This window comes from Mustela lutreola, chromosome 6 (genome assembly GCF_030435805.1).
Source record: "Mustela lutreola isolate mMusLut2 chromosome 6, mMusLut2.pri, whole genome shotgun sequence".
Lineage (NCBI taxonomy): Eukaryota > Metazoa > Chordata > Mammalia > Carnivora > Mustelidae > Mustela > Mustela lutreola.
Genome location: NC_081295.1, coordinates 114,876,583 through 114,885,315, shown reverse-complemented (window position 1 = coordinate 114,885,315; position 8,733 = coordinate 114,876,583).

Genomic DNA, 8,733 nt, shown 5'->3' with positions numbered 1-8,733 from the left:
AAGTCATGAGACTGATGTTGCTCTTGATCTTGGATACATCTTAGGAATAAGTATAAATGTATTTCCTATGAAACCATTTAGACAGTACTTATCTCATTGGGCAAGTAGGTAAAGAAAAATGTTCTCAGTACTTTAAAAATTGTATAAAAGAATTGATCCTTGACAATGACTGAATTGAATTATTGCTGTTCACACAATTATGTTCTTTTATAAATGTGGGCCCAAGAAGGAAAGATGTCTGGTGTTATAGTTTCAGGATTTAAGTTAGCAGTTTGGGTTTGGCTATCATTCAAGCAAAAGCTTTGAGGGCTTTTTTTTTTTTTTTAGAGAAGATGTTATTCTTTTTTTTTTTTTTTAAGATTTTATTTATTTATTTGACAGAGATAGAGATCACAAGTAGGCAGAGAGACAGACAGAGAGAGATGAGGAGAAGCAGGCTCCCTGCTGAGCAGAGAGCCCGATGCGGGACTCTATCCCAGGCCCCTGGGATCATGACCTGAGCCGAAGGCAGAGGCTTAACCCTTTGAGCCACCCAGGTGCCCCTTTGAGGATTTTTTATGATGAATACATAATTGATGAAGAGCCATAAGGTAAAAATAAAATAAAATGAATCCAACACACATTAGATAAGCTCATGCATTTTAAAATCCTGTATATCTTGCATAAAGTCAAGTGCAAAGTACAAGGTGAGGCTACCAGCGCTAGCTATATGAGATAAAAATATAAGAAAGTAAAAAATTTATTCTTAAAAATAAATTAGCAGTTGTTTTGGGTGCCAAACCCATTCTTGCAAAGGGTGTCTGCGTGAGCAAAACATGAGAGGATACCCATCTATATTTATTTCTCAAAAAATAGACTTAGTGGTGGTTTTGTTTGGGGAGGCAAATTAATGCTCAGAGACCGAGTTCATCTTTTTTTTTCTTTTTAAATTTACAATAAATTAATAAACATATAATGTATTATTGGTAGAGGGTCAGTGATTCATCAGTCTAACATGATACCCTTTGCTCATTACATCACTTTCCCTCCTTAATGCCAATCATCCAGTTACCCCAACCTTCCACCACCCACTACCCCTCCAGCAATCCTCAGTTTATTTCCCAGAGTCAAGATTCTCTAATGGTTTGTCTCTCTCTCTGATTTTGTCGTTTTATCTTTTCCTCTCTTCCCCTACAATCCTCTGTTTTGTTTCTTAAATGCCAGATCTGAGTGAGATCATATGTTAATTGTCTTTTTCTGATTGACTTATTTTACTTAGCATAATACCCTCTCATTCCATCCACGGCATTGCAAATGGCAAGATTTCTTTTCTTTTTTTTTTTTTTTTTTTGATGGCTGAATAGTATTCTATATTGTATATACATACTGCATCTTCTTTATCCATTCAACTGTCTATGGACATCTGGGCTCTTTCCATAGTTTGGCTGTTGCGGATATTGGTGCCATAAACACTGGGGTGAAGGTGCCCCTTCGGATCACTACCTTTGTATCTTGGAGGAAGTATCCAGTAGTGCAATTGCTGGATCATAGGGTAAATCTGTTTTCAACTTTTTGAGGAACCTCCATACTGTTTTCTCCAGAGTGGCTGTACCACCCTGCATTCCTACCAACAGTGTAAGAGGGTTTGAGACTGAGTTTATCCTTGCCAGTAATTTATTTAATACTGGTTCACTGGTTCGGGAATTGAAATAATTTCACAAGCCACTATTGTACAGGATAAGGTCTCTTTTTAAAAAATTTTTTAATATTTTACTCATTTGACGGAAAGAGAGCACAAGCAAGGGAAGAAGCAGGCAGAGGGAGAGGGAGAAGCAGTCTCCCTGCTGAGCAGGGAACCCAGCTATCGCCTCCATCCCAATGCAAGCCTTCATCCCAAGACCCTGGCATCATGACCTGAGCTGAAGGCAGACACTTAACCAACTGAGCCATCCAGGCACCCCAGGATGATGTCTCTTAATATGCCTGTGAAGAAATAACATATTCTAACTAGTCCTAGATGAATCACATTCTTGTTCCAGGCAAAGGGAGATGAAAGGATTAAAGTACACGTTTAGTCAAGGTGTACCTTTATAGGTATTGGTGCTTGGGAAAGATGGCTTAGTCAGTTGAGATTTGATGTCCAGCTGCCAGTGCAAAAGTAAAAATCTCCTGTTGCTAGTGCACAATGCTAGGAATTAATGATGTGGGTGTTGACAAGTATAAGGATTTCCTTTGTGGGGCCACTGCCGATTTTCACCACTGTCTCACTGTGGCAAGAGCTAATTGCCCCAAGGTCTTCAGAAAGCTATTTAGATCACCAAAGAGCCTCCTTGCCCAGACTGAATACTCTCAGTCCTCACAAACTCTCGGTATTTATAGTCTGAATGTGCCCTTGCCGTAGATGCTTCTTCATGCATTTTTATTGATAAGCCCCAGTGGGGCCCCTTAGCAGCTGGACTACGGAGTTCTTAGCAGTGACAACAGATGAGATGATGACATCCTGTCACAGCTTACTTCACTCATATCAAAACAACTTCACTCTTAAAAGAATTTTAATTTTCACCATAAACAAGTGGATTTGAAATTGTATCAAGCCAATGTACAACAATGGGTCTAGGTCAGATCTACTTTAAAAAGTTGTAGATGTCTGAGGTCTGTGGCCTAAGGAAGATTTCCCTTTACACCCTAATATATAGAGGCAAGGAATTTGGAAGGAATGACTGATAAACAGTTGTCCTAAGGCTGTTTTCAAATAACAGAAGCCTAGTCAAAGTTAACTTTGAAATAACAACAAAGGGACAGTTAATCATAAAGATGATGGAGTACAAGGATACCTCAGAGGGATTGAAACCAAGAGGAGAGAAGCCATTAGAATGCAACCTCTCACTGACTTTCTCAGGACTCACTCTCTGGGGTCACACGGTTTCTAGTCTCCACTTCTCTCTGTGATACCTTTCTTCTCTGGGCCCAGCATAGCTCCCCCAGTCCACCCTACATCATTTCCTGGTTAAGAGCCTGGCAGACGCTAACTAGTTTTGTATTCTGGATTGGCCCAGGTTGTTCAAGTTCACCCCAGGTAATTGGCAAAAGCTTGGATTATGGAATTTCTGCATCATTTCCAGGATTCATCCCCTTGGGTAGGGAAGCGATTTGCAGAGTAGTCTGGAAAGGCAACCAAAAAATATGTCTACCACAAGTAAGTTAGGGTATTGTATCGTATTAAATCACCATCTAGTTACCAGTTACTGTCGCTTTCCAATGGCCACTTGCTGCTATCCAGTGGTGCATGGGAGAAGAATAAGGCACAAACAAGTCAGCTTCAATAGAACAGGAGTGGGGGTCAGCAGTTGAGAAAACTGTGGTCCCAAACAACTCCTCAGTCCCCCTCAATCCTGTATTATTAGATACGAGGTAACAATCAACAAAGGAATCAAAGGAGATTATAGATAAGTAAGATATGTCTGATCAAGCAGTATAGGATTTGTGGTTGAGTAAACATATTTATAGGAATCATCTAATTAACTACAGGTGATCTCTGGAGAAGGCGAGATAACAGAAAAAAGAAGCAGGCGGCATTGCACCCTGCGTGGCCAGGCATTCCCAGCTGCTTGGCTTCAAGGATATGTATCGTCTTCTCTCCCAGAGGCCTGTTGCTGGTACATGTTCAAGCATGTTTGGTCAGTACATTGTTCTGAGGGACGGTTAAAGGTTACCCTCTCTTCTCAAGTTGAATATACTTTTGAAAGTGTTTTAATATTGATTGCCATTCGTAGTTTGTGAAGGTAGGCATTTCATTAATATATATGAAAAGATATATTCAAAGTTAATGGTTAGAATTATGCCCCCCCCCATTATATCAATGCATATTGGGTAAAAAGCATATTTGATTTCTATTTGATTTGTGTTTTAGTGCTGGAAAAGGTCCTATAGATTGCTGTAACAGAGGTAGAAAAAAGAGTCACTCTTTTGTTGTTAGAAAAGAGCTGTCCACTGTGAGACTGCATGTCCTAGGTATCTTTGTAGCTAGGGGGAACTGTATCCTCATTCTTTTTTTTTTTTTTTTTTTAAGATTTTATTTATTTATTTGACACAGAGAGAGAGAGAGATAGCAAGCAGGCAGAGCAGCAGACGGAGAGAGGGAAGCAGGCTCCCTGCTGAGCAGAGAGAGCCTGATGTGGGTCTCCATCCTAGGACCCTGAGATTATGGCCTGAGCTGAAGGCAGGGGCTTAACCCACTGAGCCACCCAGGCCCTCCTGTATCCTCGTTCTTGCCACGTTGTCAACAGTGCTATGATTAAAGCCACATGTGAAAGATGACAGAGGCTCTGGCATCCTGGGTCCCTGAGTGCCTGTGTGGACCAGGGGCATTAAGGGAGGAATTTTGCCCAAGAAAATAACTTAACCATATGGTTGGGACATATAAGTATGTTTGGGACAGCTGAGAATGTCTTCTCACCTGTATTGTATTAGAATATAATTAGTCATATTAGAATATTAGAATTAGAATATATTAGAATATATTAGAATTAAAGTCGTATTAGAATATAAATCACTGTTTCTCAATGTGTTGTCTGAAAACCACTTAAGAACTATTGCCAGCCAATGGGGGATCAGAAGTTTGCCTTAGAGTGTAAATCAACTGTATCACTAAGCACATTGTTCAGTTCAGCTGACATTATTTTATTCTAGGTAGACTGTTTTGCTAAAGAAGCAGTGTGTTGATTCACATTCTCGTGAAAGCACCTGAGCTTGTCACAGACCAATACTTTGAGTAACCATGGTATAAATGATCTGTATTAGATTTGTTCCTGAAAGCAAGTTTATTTTATTCTTTTAACCAGAGTAACATATGGACATACTGAAAACAAACAGATGAAACAAAACAAACAAACAAAAACTCACAGTGCAGAAAGGAGATATAAAATGAAAAGGAAAAAGACTTCCTTGCTCTTTGAGCCCACTCAAATCCTTCTCCCCAAATTAATCACTTTCTTGTGTATCCAATCAGAGAATATTATGAGCATATGTGCATATTAAGTATAGAGTTTAAAAATATACACAAATGGAATTAGAGTGTGCACAGTCTTTGGTACTTTGCCTTTTATTCAGTATTTCTTAGGAATACTTGTACATCAGCCAATATAGATCTATCCCATTCCATCTGAGGGCTGTATAATAAGAATATTACATGGTATATGTGTATCTTAATATAACTAAATTAGTAATTCATTTGTGGACACGTATCACATTTCTAACTTTTTTGTTTTTTCTTAATACAAACAATATCACAATGGATAGAATTATACGTATAGCGGCACCTGGGTGGCTCAGTGGGTTAAAAAGCCTCTGCCTTCAGCTTAGGTCATGATCCCAGGGTACTGGGATCGAGCCCTGCATCAGACTTTCTGCTCAGCAGGGAGCCTGCTTCCCACCCCTTCTCTCTGCCTACTTGTGATCTCTGTCTGTCAAATAAATAAATAAAATCTTAAAAAAAAAAAAGAATTATACATGCAGAAAATTTTGTGTACTATTAAAAATATGTAAGAAGGAATCTCTGAGTTCAAAAGAATCACATATGTAATTATAAAAATTATAAATTATTAAATTATTATTATAAATTATAAAAATTATAAAACATTTTTGAAAGAAATTAAAGATGATGCAAACAAATAGAAAAGATAATCCACGCTCATGGATTAGAAGAATTAATATTCTTAAAATGTCCAGACTACCCAAAATAATCCACAGATTTAGTGTATTCTTATGAAAATACCAAAAGCATTTTTCACAGGACTAGAGCAAGTGATACTAAAATTTTTATGGAACCGCAAAAGATCCTGAATAGCAAAAGCAGTCTTGAGAAAGATGAACAAAGCTGGAGATATCACAATCTCCAGATTTCAAGATATACTACAAAGCTATAATAAAACAGTTTGGTGGTAGCCCAAACATAAAATATAGATCCGTAGGAAAGGATAGTGAACTCAGAAATAAACCCATGCTTATATGGCCAATTAATCTATGACAAAGGAGGTAAGAATATGCAATGGCAGCAAGAGTCTCTTCAATAAATGGTGCTAGGAAAACCCAACACCTACATGCAATAGAATGAAACTGGACCATATTCTTATACCATACATGGAAATAAACTCAAAATGAATTAAAGTCCTGAATCTGAGACCTGAAACCATAAAAATCCTAGAAGAAAATATAGGCAGCAATCACTTTGACATCAACCTTAGCAAGATTTTTCTAGACATGTCTCTTCAGGCAAGGGAAACAAGCAAATGCAGATGTAGGGACTACATCAAAATAAAACGTCTCTGCTTAGCAAAGGAAACCATCAACAAGATGGAAAGGCAATCTACAGAATGGGAGATGTTTGCAAATGACATATCTAATAAGGGGTAAATAGCCCCAATATATAAATAACTTATACAACTCAACATCAAGAAAACAAATAATCCAGGGCACCTGGGTGGCTCAGTGGGTTAAGCCTCTGCCTTAGGCTCAGGTCATGATCTCAGGGTCCTGGGATCGAGCTCCACATCAGGCTCTCTGCTCAGTAGGGAGTCTGTTTCCTCCTCTCTCTCTCTCTCTCTCTCTCTGCCTGCCTCTCTGCCTACTTGTGATCTCTGTCCATCAAGTAAATAAATACAATCTTTAAAAAAATAATAATCCAATTTAAAAAATGGGCAGAGGACTTAAATAGACATTTTTCCAAAGAAGACATACAGGTGGCAAACAGACACACGAAAATATATTCAACATCACTAATCCATCAGGGAAATGCAAATCAAAACCACAATGAGACAACATCGTTTACCAGTCAGAATGACTAGTATCAAAATCAGAAGAGGGGCACTTGGGCAACCCAGGTGGTTAAGCATCTGCCTTCAGCTCAGATCATGATCACAGGGTCCTGGGATCAAACCCTACATGAGGCTCCCTGCTCAACAGGGAACCTGCTTCTCCCTCTTGCTCTGCCCACTGTTGTGCACTGTTGGTTGGAATGTGAATTGGTATAGCCATTGTGGAAAACAGTATGGACGTTCCTCAAAAAATTAAAAATGAAAATACTGTACTAATTCCATTGTTGGGTACATACAGGAAACAAAAACACTAATTTGTAAAGATGTATATGCAACCCTGTGTTTGTTCAGCATTATTTACAGTAGCCATGACATGGAAGCAACCTAAGGGTCCATCAGTAGGTGAACAGAGAAAGGAGAAGTGGTATATGTATATATACTATGGGATATTACTCTATTACAAAAAAGAATTTTTCTATAAAAAAAGGTTTTGTCATTTGCATCAACATGGGTAGACCTAGAGGATGTTATGCTAAGTAAAATAAGTCAGAGAAAGACAAAATACCGTATGATTTCTTTTTTTTTTTTTTTTAAGACTTTATTTATTCATTTGACAGACAGAGATCACAAGTAGACAGAGAGGCAGGCAGAGAGAGAGGAGGAAGCAGGCTCCCTGCTGAATAGAGAGCCTGATGCAGGTCTCAATCCCAGGACCCTGAGATCATGACCCGAGCCGAAGGCAGAGGCTTTAACCCACTGAGGTGCCCCAAATACCATATGATTTCACTTATACGTAGAATCTGAAAAACAAAATGAACAAACAAAAAAAGCAGAAGCATACCTATCAGCACAGAGAACAAATGTGGGTACCACAGGGAAAAAGGGTGGGAGGATCAGCAAAGTGGGTGAAGGGAAGCAGGAGGTCCAGGCTTCCATTTATGGAATGAGTAAGTCACAGGCATGAAAGGTACAACACAGGGAATATGGTCAATGGAATTGTGCGGTGGCAGACGGTAGCTATGCTCGTGGTGAGTACAGCATAATTGTGGAATTGTGGAATCACTGTGTTGTGTATCTGAACTAATTACCATGTGTAACGTTATGTGTCAACAATATTTCAATTAAAAAAGAGAGAGAAGTGGGTGAGTAGTGGATGAGGAAGATAATGGAAAAGGTATCTATGACACAGATTTCCTACATGCGTCATACACAGTATTGACTCCTCACCTAGAATTGTTTTGCTTCTCAAATATTGTTCTTCAGTATCTTGCTCTTTATCACAGCCTAGATCTCTATTTTTTTAACTCTTGATTACCACTACAAACATGCTCCTCAAATTCATTAAGCCTTTGTGTATTTGACCCTCCCCCTTCCTCCCTGTCCATCACCTACCACACCTCCTGTTTAAACTTAAAAATTCTCCCCCCCCAATCTAGAAAAACACGACAACTGTCAATTAATTCAACTATCAGCTTTCTATGCTATATAACTGGACTTCTTAGCACTGCCAGAAAAAGTCCCCAAAGCAAATGGATTGTTCAAAGCATTCAAGTTTTTAAAAACTGCAGCAAGATGCTGAGTACTGCTTAACAATCCTATGCCTTCTCCTTGCTTTTGCTCCTTCCTCATCCCACACTTTGAGCCTCTGCTCAAGTCTCTCACTCTAGAAAACTTCTTTCTTGCAATAGGAAAATCTCTTAGTCATGTATTATCTCATGTCATTCTCCTTGCTTTTAAGCATCTGAGAACTCATCTTCACATTGATCTACAGAATCAAAATTCCTCAGATATTTCATGGTGTGGTTCCTGCTTACTTCCCATTACATCCCACATCCCTTATGTACCCCATATTCCAGCCAAACCAGTGACAGAGATCTAAGGATGCTCCAGACTCTCTCACGCCACTCAGTTTCTGTACTTCCTTTTCCCATTTTACTCCTTA